The sequence below is a fragment of the Lethenteron reissneri genome, chromosome 12 (assembly GCF_015708825.2).
Source record: "Lethenteron reissneri isolate LAM-NWPU_2019-01 chromosome 12, ASM1570882v1, whole genome shotgun sequence".
NCBI classification, from domain to species: Eukaryota; Metazoa; Chordata; class Hyperoartia; order Petromyzontiformes; family Petromyzontidae; genus Lethenteron; species Lethenteron reissneri.
In genome coordinates, this window is record NC_083790.1 from 7,108,911 (window position 1) to 7,127,486 (window position 18,576).

Sequence of the window (18,576 nt, forward strand, 5' to 3'; positions counted from 1 at the left end):
TACGAAGATCATTGGGGACAATCACAGAAGTGAGCAGAGTTTCAGAACGCTTTCTCTACCAGTGACCACAGACATTATCATATTCTGAAAAAAATACCAATGCATTATAATTACTGACTTAAAACTTTCGTGACTGCAGGAATTCTTACTCTATGCTTCTTTCAGTAAAGTCACGTAGATAGAAAAAATAATAATACAAATAAAGAGATTAAAAATATCACGGCGTTTCAATCGAAACGTCGTGAGATTTTTAATATTTTTTATTTTTTTCTATCAACGCGACTTTACTGAAAGAACCATAGAGTATAGAATTAATTACTATTGTGCCTAGCAATGGTAAACTATGCGAAAACATGCGACTCAGTATAAACTGACAGTCATCCAAGCTCTCATAAACCAAGGCCCGAGTAAAAAAATATTTAGAAATAATAAAATACATTTACAAGTACGAAAACATCCCTTTAATACGTATGTACCAACATACGTATTAAAGGGGAGTCAGATAAGGTGACATGCTTTGTATGTATGATGAACTTCTTTCACACCGTAAGTGGCCAACCGTGCTAATCGGAGGTGCAGGGGAAGGACAACAAACTCAACACAAAAATAAGTTTTGAAGAAATTAGTTTTCAATTTAGATTTTAAAGTGCTTTCACCCAAAGTTATTAAAAGACTGAGCATGTTTTCAGAAAATTGGATTGGATCATTTTAAGGCATGAATACTAATGTGGCAAAACACTAATCATCTTACATTTGCTGACAACAATCATTATACCATCCATTGGGAATGAACTGCAAAGGAAATTGCAATAACGTTATATAAAAAGGCTGAACAGTTGAGCACATGGTAACTATGAACAGAACAAAGTTCAAACAAGTTCGCTACAAAATTGAAGATGTCTGTCAGAGGGATACTAAAAGCAAACACGACAGAGTATATGTACCTGGGACAGCTACTGACACCGCACTGGAATCAAACAAATGAAATAGATAAGTGGAGGAGAGCAGGTTGGAGTGCTTTGGAAAGCTGAACTTTATTATGAAAAGTAAGAGGGCAATGTGACGAGAGAAGACAGTTGTGATCAGTGTGTTCTATCTACGATGACATATTGTTCAGAAACACGATCATTAACTGAAAAAATATGGAACAAAACTGACAAATGTACAAAGAGAGCATGGAGAGATGCATGCTTGAAGTGATATTGAGAGACAGAAAGAACACGTGAGTCAGAGAACATGCGTTGCTTTAAAAAAAGTATCGTCCAAACTATTAAGTAAACAGGCTTTGGTATGAGATGTATCGAGATAGGATTATGGACGATGGTCGAGAATTGTAATGGAGTTGCAGCCAAATAATGGAATGCTTCCGAGATGGATGACCACCAGGGGAGATGGAGTGATGAAATCAGTTCCTGTGCAGGAGCTGGGTGGATTATTACATCGCGGGAGGTGGTGGCTTCTTATTGAGACCTCTTTCCAGCAGTGCATTGACCAAGGCTGATGATGATATAGCATTTTCAGTTTAGCAGCGCACATAAACGTGTTCATGGTAAAGGGACAGCCCTGCAAATGCATTCTCACGCGGCTGCTGGTAAAAGGGCTTCCACAAGAGGGAGCCCTCGAGTGGGTCGAGAGCACCACTCGAGGATATTTGGCCTACTCTTCCACCAAGGTCAGACGTAAGAGTACCCACACTTGACCCTGCTCCAACAACCTTCCAATCAACTAACTGTCCAGAACTAAGTAGCGTAAACCGCACAACTGTAATTGCAACCCAGTTCGTGTCTCACTGTTGCTTTAGTTTGGCAATACAAAGCTGATTTTTTTTCCAAAACAATCATTCGTACAAATCACAAGAATGGAGATTTGTTTTTTTTTAAGTATACCAGCACAAGCAGACCTGAACACAGGTGTTTATCTTTTACGCAAAATTTCACTTCGCTTACTGTACGCTTTAAGCCGTTGCATGCACGAGAGATTTCCCCCCCACCCCACACTCAAACAGATAATAGGTCTCTTGTCTGCCAGGCATCTCCTTTGGTGTCATGCAAAAGCACTTTGGGGATTAAAGTAGAGATAAAACACAACCCTCCTTCTTTTGCTCAGTGGGACGGGAGCGGAATTCCGGATGATGAGTGTAAATGGAACGAAATGGAACGGATGGATTGTGAGACGGGTTATCTGCATCTGGTCCGGGGTGACGGCTGGCATCACAAGCCACCGTGACAATGGTCTCTGTCGCAAGTCATGTAAGTGGCTCGCTTCTTTATGTGGTTATGTGAAGAGTTGACAGAGCTAGTAGAGGAGTGGGGGGGGGGGCTGGTGATCATTTTATATAGATTGACTGAGTGCATGACATCTGTTGATCTAAGCTCAATCACTGTTTTTTTCAATTGTCAACACGGATGCTCGGCTTATCATTGGTCACAAATTACAACCATGCCCCTGCTTACAGCACTCTTCCATTTACCCCTTTCACTGGTGCCTTAACTCATCAGATTTCTGCAAGCGCACATACGCTCGCTATAAATAGCATAAGCGGAGCATCCCTAATGTATGCTAACAGCCATAGTGTACACAACCAGGTTTAAAAGATCTGGCCCATCTCAGGGAGAAGATATCAAGTTCCGTTGGCAGGAGTGGGCCTGTTGCTCAATGCACGGTGGTGACTCATGGCTTGGAACAGCTTCGCCATGTGCTTGTGGTCATTTCAAGGGTGTTCTGTAACCCCCCCAGGTGTGTGAGGTGTACGTTACACGGGTCCCAGAGGTTGGCTTGGAGACTTTTGCTACAAAACTCTCTGTGTGTAAGATATATAGCCACCTTACTCCGAGTTTCCCTTTCATGTATTTAATTGTATACAGTCTGTGTAAGCTGGCGCATTGATAATTATAATAATTAATATTCATCATCTGTTCTGTATTCAGCTGAGTCCAGTAATACTGTGCCCGCCACGACAGATCGATATAATAATAATTATTAGCGTCTCTATTTTAGTGGCAGCTGAAAAGTTCATCAATGGCAAACGCGACTTTGATTCTTAATCTTCAGAGGGCTCATATAGTAACACAAACCCAACATTAACTGAACAACGAAGCTTCATTTGAAGACTAAGAGCAATGCTGCGTTCGTTTGGGTTTAGCATATTGCCACCACCTGCTCTCATTGCGTAGTGAGCCTTCCCCTGTAAAAACACAAGGAAAAGCAGCTGAGCAGCTGTAGAAACACCACCCCCAAGGCGGTTAAATGTGACACTGACAGTTAATGGGCCCCAGAGGGACGGTCTCTGGAAGCCTGGCTGGATAGCGGTAACTGGAGAAAAGGCCAGGGCATTAACAACCATATATTAAACTCGTGATGCTGACTCGTGTGTGTGCCTTTTCCATCAAGCTTTTCATTTGTTTCTTCCATTAAGAAGTTTAACTCATGTCAGCAATTACTTTTCATAAGATTGCATGTTATATGCTTCCTGTTCATTAGGTTTTCAGCAGAGCCGATGTGTCCTATACAGTGTGCACTAATTTAGACTGCCTGCTCATTAAAGCTGCAGTGAATAGGCTGCGTTTGATTGGCCGAAGGACGCAAAGAATGTGCTGTTAAATATTTGCACATGTTTAAGCTATCACAGCACACGGGCTTTAGGAAGGCTGCCAGCTTGAGGGCTTCTGGTTTAAAACCTTTCATCAGATTTTAATGCACTTATTGATTCAATATAATTCAGAGAAATGCTGTAAAATGCAATTGCAGCGCTCAGTTTAAAGGTCTCTTTTTGATAGCAGGAGATCTGCTACTTATAGAAGCAGGTAAATTTTGCAAAGACAAGATATTCAATTACCTGCTCGTGCAAAACATGTCATGAGATCTTTACTATTCACCGGGCGGATATCATTGTCATCTTCAAATTTACTCGAACCATTGCAAGTCCAATAATGATCCCACCACGAAGATTGCAGTGACCACATTCAAGCTGAGAAGCAGGAAACTGTAAACTGAGGTAGAACATTGATGGAAATCTGACATTGTCAGGCTATTACTAGTGCTAATGTAACCCGTGGCATTGCACCAGTACTTTTGTCTTGGGATATGTATACCAAGGCAGTTGTCTGAAGATGCAAAGATCAAACGACATGTGACAACTGACAAGAGGAATGGTTGGTGTCAGCCAAAGGCAACACATCTTTAGGCCATTGCGGAAAAAAACCCCATCATTCTTGCAAGCAATTACGATTGCTCAGGCGTGAAACCTTACTTGCCTGTCTGATTGGTTGCTTAAGATATTCATAGAACTTGTTATATTCGCAGTCAATTGGAGTTTACCTTTCTCTTCTCTTCCTTGAAAAAAGAATAATACTCACAAAAAAGAAAATCGATGGTAGTGGTATAACAAACGGCGAGCGTGATCTCCAGCACTGCATAATCTTTCTCAGGAGCGCGTTGTGTTAAACGAAGTGCGTGCTCTTTGCTCGTCACCATACCCTGATTGCTAATCCCATATTGAGTCCCATTGTGATGAGTCTCTAAGGGGGGGAAGGGGGAGTAGTTGGGAGGGAAAGGTGAACGTGGGTCGATCCAGAATAAAGAGGCTGCACTTTTCAAGCGTGACCTATCTCCAGTCAACAAGCTGAAAATGAATTGAAAATCCCTTGATAACATCATTACACGTTGAGTAGGGGACGAGGATGGGGTTCAGCCAATTAAATAAATTGAGGGGTATAATCCACCTTCCATCATTTTTTGTGCGTAAGTGAAAGAGGGCCAAATGAAGATGTATGTGCTGCTGTAAGCAGAATGTTTAATCAAAAGCAGAACTTTCCTGGAGGAAACGTGACAGCATTTGTGGCCAAATATTCATGATTCATGGATAAATTCAAGCAAAGTTTAAAAGCAGATGTTCAGTCTTTCAGCACCACTTGAATGTTATGTTTTCTGCAGGTGTGCCAAGGTATGTGACACTTAACAGATTGTTACGTGGAAAACCTGAATGTCACGTGATATAATGCCCAATTTCTGATTACCTCTGATCATAAATACGTGGTTTAATTGCTTTACGGGAAACCGATGCAAGAAAATGCCAATTCCCTCTCGTGGAAATGAATTGTGTTTAAATTGAAGTAAGATTCAAGAGAATGTTCGACTAGAATTACGAGGCAGAGTGATTCTTTGTTCCTGTTCACGGTGACTAGGCACACTGTATTCACAAGCTGAAGAACTCACATTGGCCCCGCGATCTCTAATTCTTAACATGAAGAGTGCACGTATTAAACACGTACTAATTGCTATTCCTTTCTCTATCTACCGCTGCATGAAGGCTTCCCCACCTTGCATCGGCCGTGGAGGTTGTTTGGCCACACATCACAACACTGGTCAGTGCAGGACGGTATGGAGCAGTTGAAGGGGACAGGGGTGGGGGGGACCGATACAGATATCGCTCGCCACTGATGTCAGCCGTGATCGGGACTCAAACTCGGGTTGCTGGGTTCGTGGCGCGGTGTGCTAATCGCTGCGCTACTACTCCACCCATACGAATGTCGGTGTGTACAGAAATACGGCACATTGCATATCTACGTTGGTATGTCTGTGTACTGCGTACATTTTACTTTTTTAAAAAAACCTCAACAAGATATCTCTCTCGTTTGAACAAGAAAACACCGAGCTCATCATTCTTTGGCCAAAAATGTCATATAAGGTTTTCGGTACGTGGCTTTTTTTCCCCCTGCTGCTCAACTTTAACTTGCACATTATTTGTTGAGCCAACAAGATTTGGTCCTTTTTGTAATGCGGCCATTATGCGCCGTGTTGATAGCCTGCTGTCACTAGCACCAGACAGCCTGTTTGTTATACAAAAGATGGCAACATCAAGGCTGCATTAAGTGGCCACCTCCCGATGCTCCAGGCTACTACCTCTGAGATTTCACGGAGCCGGGTTGTAACCTCAATCTTTGATATAGATAAACCTGCTCGTCCCATGCCATTTATTACGTGCCCACTGTTCGCATATGACTTTACAGCTCTATTATTTTTGAATCAAGTAAAAAATATATATAATGCATTTTTATTCCATGGTCTATTTCCTGGTGAGATTTATGCCGGTATATACATCATGGCCATGCCTTGAACCTTGCAATGTTTATTCATTTCCACCTGTTCTATGGTGGTAGAAGGAGAGCTCTTCATGGAAGAAAAAATTACATTACAGTACCTGGCAATTCAAACGAAAATATGTAAGCACGATGGTTTAACAGATTCGTACCCGAGATTGGCAAAGTTCAGCTTTAACAGTGTGACCATAAACATTCAAGAAGAACATGATACATTTTCTAGCTGACTTTTATACGCAGTAGTTTTATGAAAAATATCTCACGCACATTGTATGTTGTATGTGTATGTATAGCATATGGTCAGTTTGCACGCAAATACCGTATTGAATGTACATATTATATTTCCACTTTCATTTGCCCTCAGCACAGATGAAATCTAATTTGGAAAAGAATAATTTCGTTGCACAATAATACAATTGATGAGAACAGAATCACACACACACACACACCATGGCTTTATTCTGTGTATGAAATACATACCACTTTGTTTTAAGGGGCAGTGCTCATTTTACTTCTGCCCTAAGCCAGGACCCTGCCACGGGCACATTCTCCCAATTCAAAAGGCTTCCCCTTTACTGCCCACGATTTATAGCTACTCACTCAGTGCAGTGGGTGTATCCGTGGGTTTATAAAGCATAGTGGCAAACAGGAGTGCTGTGTGAGATTCATTTGCTGGGAACGAAACAGCAGCAAAATTAGGAGCATCTCGTATAGATAATGTTTCCCCATATGTTTCTTTAGGCACACTATGACCATAACACAACCCATCTGTGATAGCACAGTGCACACATGATGGCACATTGTAATTTTAATAGACCCGATAACCATAATATGTGATGACCTACGAGTGAATCTTAGATCGCTGTAATTAAGTGACACTTCTGAACTGCAATTAATAAAAAAAAATTTAAGTAACACTTTTAAATATATTTGATCAAGACAACAAATATATATTACAAATCAGTTGTAGATTTACGAGTAACAGTAGAAACATAAATATGTATGTTATTTATATGAAACATAAAGACACACACAACCCAGGCCGAAATTGTAAAGAAAGTATTAGTCGAAACTTGGTATGTGTCCAATAATATTGTTTTATTATTAGTCGTCTTTGCAAAGAAAATCACAGTGACTGCTACCGGGGTAATACAATCTGGTTCAAAGGGAGACTGTCTCACAAACACAGTGAAATGTGGTAAATTAACTTGTTATCACCCCATTTCCTACACCTGTATGAGACCATGGAAAATTGTTTATTCAATAGGAGCATAACATTTCACTTGTGCCTAATTAAATATACTACATCTTGTATAAACAAATTTGGCTAATGGGAGGTGACATGCAACTAATTACATTCATGCATAGTTTTTTTTGTCTCTGAATGGAACCATTCTTGGTGACTTACAAATAATCTGCTGCATTGAAATTGATCCGTTAGATTGAACGTTTCGTTTTTTTTATATTTACTTTAATTATTTGTGTTATTCAGGAACGTATTATAGCGTTTTAATTGGAGCCAGCTTTGTCCATCGGGAACAATGACTCTCATCTGGTCAATTTCATGACTCTTCACGGATGCAAGGATACGGCAAAAATACAGAAATTGCCTAAGAAAAGCCAACTCCATCCATCAGATGCCCTTTCAGCAGCATTTTTTGCCTGGCAGCTTGGTCCACACTCGCCAGGAGATAAAAAGGCAGACTTTTTTTGGTGCAGTCATCAGAAAGCTATTATTATTTCTTTTGTAGCATGTCACAGGCAGGATATTTCACTTGTGGAGCCCTTGGGGGGCAGGGTGGGGGTCGGGGAGGCATAGGGTGGAAGGAAAGGCGGTGTAAATTCAAACCAGATTCCGGGTTTAGGAATTGTTCGCAGATGATATTTTTATTTTGATCTCCTGGGATAAGAAAAAAAAGGTGCATTGACAGTTTTTGAATGTGAGACCTATAGTGATGCATGATCCAGAAATGTTTAATGATGTATACATTGTAATGGGGAGAGATGACCTCTCACCACCTTGCACTTTATTGCACTGCTGCGGCGCTATATGCACAGGGAATAACAGCCATATGAAATGCCTCTATTACTGTTATACAATGGCATGTCAGGATTGAAAACACACATTTAAAAAATTTAGCCACAAATTATTACAACGCCTGCATTGCTTTTCTTTTGATTGCTTGTAACGTTTTTATTACTTTTGGGGGGGGTTATTATAGTTTCATATAAAAACATGATTTTGAGCAGAATAATATTTAAAACTGGCTCTTTTGTATCCGGGTAAGATTTAATTTTAAAAAAATGTAAAGACAGAAGAAGAAAAAAAACCTCCAAATGAATAGTTAACATCTTGCCACGGTGGTGAGATATTAACTACTTCGCCTGGTATACAGGAGGTCGTGGGTTCGATCCTGACCCTGACGCTTGTATATTTGGAGTTTGCACGTTCTCCCCGTGGTCACGTGGATTTTTCTCGGGATACTACAGTTTTCCCCTCCACATTTAAAAACATGCGTTTAAAATATTTTGCTGCTATAAATTTCCACGTGAAATGCCACTTCATTGGGTTATAATTGCTGGCCAGGTCACTTCTCAAAAAGAGCCTATATAGATCAATGAGCCTTAACTGGCAGAATAAAAAAACTAGTTTCGTTCAGTTTTTAGTTAATTGTTTGAAAAAAATGCCGACGGCATTCGGGTAGTAGTTTTTTTTTATGCCAACTATTGTACTTCAAATATGCCAAACACTATAGCTGCATAGCCTCTTGCTACGCTACAACGTTGAGCATATGCACATGTAACTTGTTTACAATAAATTGTGCAGAGCGAAAAGGAGAATACTAAGAGAGTTAGTGTTTTTGTCGTTGACACTTTTATTCAAATTAAAACAAACTTAGTCGCTTTTGTCAGCCACGTAAATGAATTTGTCGGGGTGGACCTACTGAAACACATTTTCCCGAGCGTCACGTTATACATCATTTAAAGCACAATGCTGTCAGGGCCACAAAGAGGGCGTTCGCTTTCCCACACGTTCGCGTATGTCGGCCTACTGCACGGTAAATTTGCCAGTTTTCATCTCGAGCTGAATGGGACCCGCAGTTTTCTTTCGTGCCAAAGCATTTGCTCAATGTGGTTTCCTCCGCTCGCCGCTGCACACGAGATGGCAAAGTCGGGTGACAATGTGCGGAGACGAGGGCTCACTGGCGGGAGGGAGAGAAGCTTCAGTGTCACGGATCAAAGCGTGCAAGACGCGGGTTCAGTGGAATAAACTCACTGCACGCACGCTGCTCTCCCATATGCAAATGAAGTGTTAACGGTTCTAAAGCACGTCTCTTAAGGCCCCTGCATTGACAACTTTTGCTTTCGATTTAAAATAAAAAAGAATAGTTTTGTCATGATAAAAAAATCGAGGACCCCATTGATGTACGGCGTGTTGTATTTGCAAAGATGACCCTGGGAATCATACAAATATCCATGCATTATATTTGCATTCATAATTTCCACTTTGGTTCATTTTAAAATTTTCGACCTGCCTATGAACATTTGACACACAATGATGCTCATTAAATTTCATGAAAAAAATTGTAATAAATACAAATACATAGCGAACATATTTTACATTATTTCCACATATTAGAGCCACAGGTGTTGATTATACGTTAGATCTATTTTAATAGACCAGCCTGAGAAAAATTTACACAACACACACAAGCAATATACTGCATATTTCAGGCTCAAAAAATATAAACACATGGGAAACGTATAATTCAATCAGTTACCAAGAAACACAGGTCTATATCACATCTTTGTGTGTGTACTGTACTCTGGGTAGGTTATTGTACGTACACATTCGCATATTAGTTATCAATGCGAGGAATTGCTTTAATACGTAGAAATGTGTAGAGATGCATAATTAAATGTCCTTATGCATGTTGTGTCTGTTTAATTATTGCATCAATAGATGTTTGCATGTCTATGTTGTACATCATCAATATATCACAGTATAGGACAATACATCATATTGTATCGTACCATATACTCATAAATGTAGTGTGTTGTTATTAAACATTAATTGAAGCTTAAATAGAAATGCACACTCGCCACCACATACGTGTTTCTATAATACATTTAGCGCGGGGCATTACCTGACTGCCCAAGTCCCATTTCCTGCCACAGCTAACATCAGTGGTAAGTTATATCTGAATCAGGCCTACGCGCCTACCTCCCCCGGCCCCAACTTCACCAACCCCAACGCCCTGACCAGCGAGGTGAAGTATAGCCAGACAATCCCTATGCTCGATGCGGGGCGTGGCGAGTCCTTTATCCGGCAGTGGATTGGCAAAGGGCAATGAATATACTCTTAGTTCTTTCGGTAAAGTCACGTAGGTAAAAAATTAAATAAAAATTAATAAAAAAATAAAACAATAAGATCACGACGTTTCGGAGGCAACACAAGTCTCCGTCATCAGGTGGGACCGTCACAGTCATCTGGCTATGACGGTCCCACCTGATGACGGAGACTTGTGTTCCCTCTGAAACGTCGTGATCTTATTGTTTTATTTTTTATTAATTTTAATTTCATTTTTACCTCTGTGACTTTACCGAAAGAACTAAGAGTATGAATCATTGCAGTCACGAAAGCTTCAAATCTAGAGGCAATGAATATAATAACAAAGTATAATAGATTAACAATGAGCTCTGGTAACAAATGCTGATTGCGGGGGGGTGGGGATGTGCTAGGGTAGGGTCATGGGTCTCAATGATGTCGGTGGAGGGGTTAATGGCAGAGGTCACAACTCCCCCAGTGTCCTGCCTCCATCGAATCAAGTGACTGGCAGAGTGCACAGGGCTTTTACCTCCACTTCTTCCTTTGTAATATAAAGAGAATGGTAATTAAAACAATATATTTTCTTTAATAAACAGAATAAAAATTCTACATTTTGACAGTGCCGAATCAAAATAGTGGTGTCAATAATTTAGGTGTGGGTGAGTCCACGTTCCAAGTTTAGAGTCAAAATAAAACAAAGTTACTGTTGCCTCTCGCTAAAATAACCTCGGATAGGTGCTCATCTTCAGTTTATAGTCCGAAGCCAGCGGTGTAAATTCACATTCCTCTGGTGGGTGCAGGTAACTTCAAAGGACAAAGTGCTATTAAATTTACCAACCCCAGAAAGATAATGCGATGCGACAATCCCCAACCAGAATTCTTACTTGCAGCCTCCATATTTCGAGCTGCATGATAACACCACTGAGCCGCATTTGATTCAAAGTGTCCCGAAACAAATAACAATCTATCTAGATAACCCAAGCAATTGTAGTGTAAGGTTCCCCCACTGGGACCTTTCGTAGCTGTATATTGCTTTTCTTAAAGGTTTCCACGTATAAATGATTTCTATACCGTGGATATATTTTCTACATAACTCTTTGTACGTACACAGCGAGGCTGTACAACATGTTTTTTTACAGCTGGAAATTCCAGGTTATCCTTTACCTGATAAACTGGCGAGTAAATGATCACTCAACCGGCAACACGTAACCCTGATGTTACCCATACATTTAGATGTTGCACGAATCCAACTTTTATTGCGAGATATAAAGTACTGTATATGCAATAATATGGACATAAATGTGCACGTAACAAAGGAGCCATTCTATACACTATATATCGCAGCCCTCGCAAGATTGTCATCGTTTACCCCTTGCGGTGGCAACATCAGCATGGAATGGACCTCATTGCTAACTTGGACCACTGCCTGAACCCTGCGGCTTTTGCACTTCCAACGGTTTCCCTGTTGATGTCTGGCCGAATAGGCAGGCATTACTCGTGTTCCCCACTGCATGGATCCCAGATGTTTCTGGGGGTGTTGAGGTCTGGCCGTAACCTAACATTAACACGCCCCGAAAGTGTCTCTCGGGGCTTTGAGACTGGGGCTCTCAGGCAAAGTGGCAGATGTTGCAAAAAAAGCGATCAGGGTGAGTTCATGGACAGCGGTTGTGTCACTCCTGTGTTCCAGATGCTAGGCGTTTGGTAATGGTGTGGATATGGGCATTATTCGATCACCGCATAGCCCACAAAAATGCAGCGGCCTACCCCACGATTATTGGCGAGTGTGTGCCACTACTGTCGAGTACGCTCAACGCAACGGGTTCTTTCAACGCACTCGCTTTTTCTACAATCCGTGGCAAAATGTAGTGTAAAAATACCAATGTTCTATAAAGAGTTAATGAGGTGCAGTCAAAATAACTTTGAAAAACTAGATCTCATGAATAATTTATCAGCCTCCTATTAAGTTTATTTTGAAGTTTCATCTTAATTCAGGAAACATGCAGTGCAATAGGTACTAACGCATTAAGGGTCATTATGCTGTATTGTCTAATTATGTGTTAGAAATGTGCGCGCGTGTACCTTTAATATCCCATTCTCAAAACATTCTCACGACAACGCATCACACATTTCAATTTGCATTACGTACAGAATGCAAATTGCGAACAAAAAAAAACACATCAATCCAAAGTTCAGAAAATGCATGAAGTGCGGTTCTAAGCTACAGCAACAAATCCCCGTACACGACTGCGAGTTTAAGAGACATTTATTGATTCATTAAAGTGTGAGCAGGTGACTAAAACCATGTATTAGAATATGGAAAGTAACCAGAGGTCGCAACCGGGTACCCGATACCCGTACCCTACCCGATACCCGGCTACCCGTACCCGGCCGGGTACGGGTAGCCGTTTGCGACCCTGGTGCGGCCGGGTACGGGTACGGGTAGACCGTGAGTCACTGGTGAGTAACTGTTTGTCACTCATTTCCCAACGTCTTGTCTCTTCTCACAATTCAAGTTCCTAGAATCAACCCACCCGCACCTGCAACATGGCTTCATCCCAGAGGTCGCAATCAGGTACCCGATACCCGTACCCTACCCGGGTAGGGTACGGGTACGGCCGGGTACGGGTACCCGTTTGCGACCCTGGTGCGGCCGGGTACGGGTAAGGAATCAAAACCCGTTTGCGACCTCTGGAAGTAACGTGTCAACATTAAACATATATATAGCGGCTGGCTGTTTGGCTAACTTAGTCCTGCCTCCTGGGTTGACATCGTCCTGTTTGCCCTGGGACTTGTTGGAGGGCAGTCCCAGCCTCACGGTGCAGGCCCGGCTTGCACGGCTGCCCCATGGGCCTCGTCGTTGTCGGTGCAGGGCCCTCCCTCTACCCCGGGCAGGGCCCTCCCTCTACCCCGGGCAGGGCCCTCCCTCTACTCCGGGCAGGGCCCTCCCTCTACCCCGGGCAGGGCCCTCCCTCTACCCCGGGCAGGGCCCTCCCTCTACCCCGGGCAGGGCCCTCCCTCTACCCCGGGCAGGTCCCTCCCTCTACCCCGGGCAGGGCCCTCCCTCTACCCCGGGCAGGGCCCTCCCTCTACTCCGGGCAGGGCCCTCCCTCTACCCCGGGCAGGGCCCTCCCTCTACCCCGGGCAGGGCCCTCCCTCTACCCCGGGCAGGGCCCTCCCTCTACCCCGGGCAGGGCCCTCTCTCTACCCCGGGCAGGGCCCTCCCTCTACCCCGGGCAGGGCCCTCCCTCTACCCCGGGCAGGGCCCTCCCTCTACCCCGGGCAGGGCCCTCTCTCTACCCCCGGGCAGGGCCCTCCCTCTACCCCGGGCAGGGCCCTCCCTCTACCCCCGGGCAGGGCCCTCCCTCTACCCCGGGCAGGGCCCTCTCTCTACCCCGGGCAGGGCCCTCCCTCTACCCCGGGCAGGGCCCTCTCTCTACCCCGGGCAGGGCCCTCCCTCTACCCCGGGCAGGGCCCTCCCTCTACCCCGGGCAGGGCCCTCCCTCTACCCCGGGCAGGGCCCTCCCTCTACCCCGGGCAGGGCCCTCCCTCTACCCCGGGCAGGGCCCTCTCTCTACCCCGGGCAGGGCCCTCTCTCTACCCCGGGCAGGGCCCTCCCTCTACCCCGGGCAGGGCCCTCCCTCTACCCCGGGCAGGGCCCTCCCTCTACCCCGGGCAGGGCCCTCCCTCTACCCCAGGCAGGGCCCTCTCTCTACCCCGGGCAGGGCCCTCCCTCTACCCCGGGCAGGGCCCTCTCTCTACCCCGGGCAGGGCCCTCCCTCTACCCCGGGCAGGGCCCTCCCTCTACCCCGGGCAGGGCCCTCCCTCTACCCCGGGCAGGGCCCTCCCTCTACCCCGGGCAGGGCCCTCCCTCTACCCCCGGGCAGGGCCCTCCCTCTACCCCGGGCAGGGCCCTCTCTCTACCCCGGGCAGGGCCCTCCCTCTACCCCGGGCAGGGCCCTCTCTCTACCCCGGGCAGGGCCCTCCCTCTACTCCGGGCAGGGCCCTCCCTCTACCCCGGGCAGGGCCCTCCCTCTACCCCGGGCAGGGCCCTCCCTCTACCCCCGGGCAGGGCCCTCCCTCTACCCCCGGGCAGGGCCCTCCCTCTACCCCGGGCAGGGCCCTCTCTCTACCCCCGGGCAGGGCCCTCCCTCTACCCCCGGGCAGGGCCCTCCCTCTACCCCGGGCAGGGGCTGCCGCAGTGTTGCTCCTCTCTCTCCTCTCTCTCCCACGTGGGTCCCAGCTCTGAGCACCCCCCACACCACCCCCGGAAATCCCCAACCCCCTTTTCTACCTCTTTTACCCTAATGTAAATGTATTTCCATTTTGCAACGTGTCTCAAGATGCGATTGTTTTTAGATGCTCTATAAATTGTTGTTGTTGTTGTTGCTCTGCTGAAAATGTAAAAAGAAAAACATTCCACGAAAAAAATTCCAATAAGCGTAAACCATCGTATGGGATTGTTACAATGAAAGGTAAATTAATGTTCAGGGGGCTGGTTTACAAATTTCGTATTTAAGTGCATACATTGTAATGTGGTCCCAGCGAATAAACAAATTCTGAAAACTTGACTTGAGCGGCTTTCTCTTTATAAGTTTACTGTAAATTACATGAAACTTATTTTACCTATTTCTAACCTATTGTTTTTACCAGGTAAGGCCCACTGAGCTCTATAGCTCTTTTTCAGAAGCAACTGGCCACAAGTGATAGCGAAACGAAGTGGCTTATCACGTGGAAATGTATAGCAGCCAAATACTCTAAACGCGTGATGTCGATTCTAAATGTGGAGGGGAACCCCAGACCACGGGGAGAGAGACTTCCAAACTCCTAACATACAGGCGTCAGGGCCGGGTTCAACCCCACGACCTCCTGCATACCAGGCGATGGAGTTAACATCTCGCAACGTACAGTAGCGTGCATGCATCCAACCCTGTATTTGTTCAACCTAACAATGTTCACGTTGCTTCAATCTAAATAACACTTCGGGTCCCCCTGCTTCTACTAAGTCGAAGTGGGCATCTCATGCTGCTCTGCAGCAGTGTTTTTTAACATGTACGGCTGCCCTCCCCAGAAATGCTTGACTGCAAACCCCAAACACCATTAGGCTGATGCTAATCAGGCTGATGGCGTTTGGTTTTTCTAGCTGTTAAAACACAAAGACAATCAGCGGTGTGTAAGTGATCCTGTTAAAACACTTGCCGTAATGGGCCTCTTTTCTGCACTGCAGCTCTGATCTCGTTCGTTCCCGAGTATTGCTGAAAGTTTATTCTCCGCGCGGGCGAGCGACCGACCGACCGATCGAGAGCGAGCACATGCTCAGACTTTGCTCCGCTAACACGTGACACCCAATGCGGAATATCTCAATGCCCGAGCAAAAATTAAAATTGCACGACACGCCGCGCGGTGCAGTGGTTACACGTGCAGGCATTAGGAGACGTGGGGGTAAACACAGCTGGGGGGGGAGTACAAAGTGGGGGGGGGGGGGCAAGCACTTAATTGAGGAGTTGCCATCACCGCGGTAACAAACCCACCAGGGTGTAGAAGCGAGCGCACTTAACTCACCATCCCGGAAAGCGCCGCCTTCGACTCTTAATCAACGCAGCTTAAAACCTCGAGCAGGATTCTCCGTTGCAAATTGTTACCTCTGTTTCACCCCACTGCCGTTCCGTTCTTGCGTATGGCAGAAATTACGTTCGGGAGCTAAATGCCAATGTCACAGAGGTCTGCAAGCCACGAACCAGAAAGCCTCAAGGAGAGAGTTCGTGTACTTATTGCATGGCCACAGTCGCAGTGTGGCTTGTCTTTAATTTACTTGTTCCAAGCCCACCTGTTACGTGTCTTCGTGTGACCTTAAATACAACCGATACCTCTTCTTGGTTCTTTCGGTAAAGTCACGTAGAAGGGAAGTAATAAAATAATAAAAATAAAACATAATAAAATAATATAATATGTATTTGTATTATTTTATTACTTCCCTTCTACGTGACTTTACCGAAAGAACCAAGAAGATGAATCCCTGCAGTCACGAAAGCTTTAAATCGAAAAATACAACCGATACCGTCATCCAAGCGAAATGGACTTCATTAATTTGAATGCAGATATGATCAGGAGAGTTAAACGTTCACCCGATTAATTCATTGCTTGAATTTCGGCGAGCTGTTTGGCGGTGATGTAAAATGTGTATGTATGCATGTGTAACTTCTTTCGCACCGTACATAGCTAACCGTGCTGTTCAGAGGTACATCTTAATTCTACGTTTTGGGCACACCTTGACGTTATTTTTCTATGCAGGCAAATTCTAGGTTGACTGTATTTGAGTTGGCTCTTCTGTAAGGGAGAATGATAAAAATGGAACACACAACTTTACCCCCCACCCCTACTCTTTCACCTGTGTGCTGCAATGTCACGTGCCAAATGTAAAAACAAATCCAAGAACTCGCTGGGCTAGATTCAACAACTTGACGAAATCACCAAAAACACGTAGTTTTGGCACATTTTTGGCACATTTTTGGCACATTTTCACCCAATATCAGACAAAAGGGAATTTGCCCATTGCAGCTTGCCACTGTGCGCAAGATTGATTGCACAACAGAACCACATTTTTTACATTACATAAGCATTTTACACGGTTGTGTTCGTATACAAACACTGCTAACTGTGTTCATATCCAAAACTGTTCGTGCCGTCCACAAAATGACCACAACCCAGTGCTGATGCTGTTGCCAAGTCGCGTGGCACACGCGCCTGTAATCCCGCACTTTGGAGGCAAGGAGTGGTGGATCACACAGATTTGTGAGATGGCCGATAGACGATGATGGGATCGTGAACCTGTCTGTGTGGATATATATGAGTGTTATCTCCTGGTACACATGAGTTACTTCCAGGCACTCTATTTTGCTCCCACACGACACTCCTTTAATGTCAGGAGCTTACTTAGAAAAGGGTCTTGAGACGTATTGATACTTTTTATTTATACAAATTTATATAAATCATGATGCATTCATTCTTACACGAACTGAGAAGAAAAATGCGAATTCATATTATTTTTCTTCTTGGTTCTTTCGGTAAAGTCACGTAGAATGGAAATAATAAAATAATAAAAATAAAACAATAAAATAGTGCTCACTTTTATTATGCAGTCACGAAAGCTTTAAATCGAAAAAAATCATATTATTTAGTTTCATAAAAAAAGTACCAAAATTAACAAGGTATTTGTTTCAGCACAGGATATTAGTTTAATGATTCCAGTAAGAGCAAAGGAAGAAAGTTTACTGCTACAACACGCAACCTCCGCTTCCCTCTCTCCACTCCCCCCTCAACCAGACAACCAGGACCCACATATGGAAGCGTAAAGTTGGTAAAGTTGGACATTATACCAAGCTCGCAGCGGCCTGGCAGGCTTACCTCACTCGAGCTATTAGTCCCAGAAGGATTATTACTCCACATAATGTGCGCTTAGGAAAAGCACGCGTGACCACAGGATACATACTTATGTGACTTACACGCGGCGCTTCACGGATTGCCAATATGCTTGGGATAATCCCGGGGTCTTTTGTTGCTCCACAGACACTTCTGCGGGGTCTAGTTCCAGTAAGTGGACACCAGGCTCGGTTACCCTCGACCTGCAGGCAAAAAGCACGCGGCGTGAAGTGAAGCTGGTGACTGGCAGGCGGCTTGACGAAAGGTGTATGGCTCGGTCAAAACAAATATACACTGATGAAAAAATAAAATCCACTGCGAGATAATTAGGAGGGCCGCAGGTTTTGATACGTGTCATGTTTGACTTGATGGATATTTATGTACACTGGAGGATTTTTTGTTGTCGCTTTTAACCGTATTGTAACTCTCTCCGATGCGTTTCATTTTTGAGAGCTCTAACCTCGTGTTGTTCGGCGCAATGTCCGAATTGAATTCTATTCCTGAGGAGCGAAACGTCGGACATCGTGCCGAATGACACGTGGTACAAGCCGGGAAAATACCCAATCGGAGAGCCGTACGGCACCACCACGCAAACCTACGCAGTCGTATTTAAATTCTCGATGTACTCTACCCTGTACATATGTACACTGGTAAGTACTACATATATAACCACTCTACTAAACAATTACTGTGAGAAGTAAAAAAAAAAGTTTTACTAGCTTCATAAATACC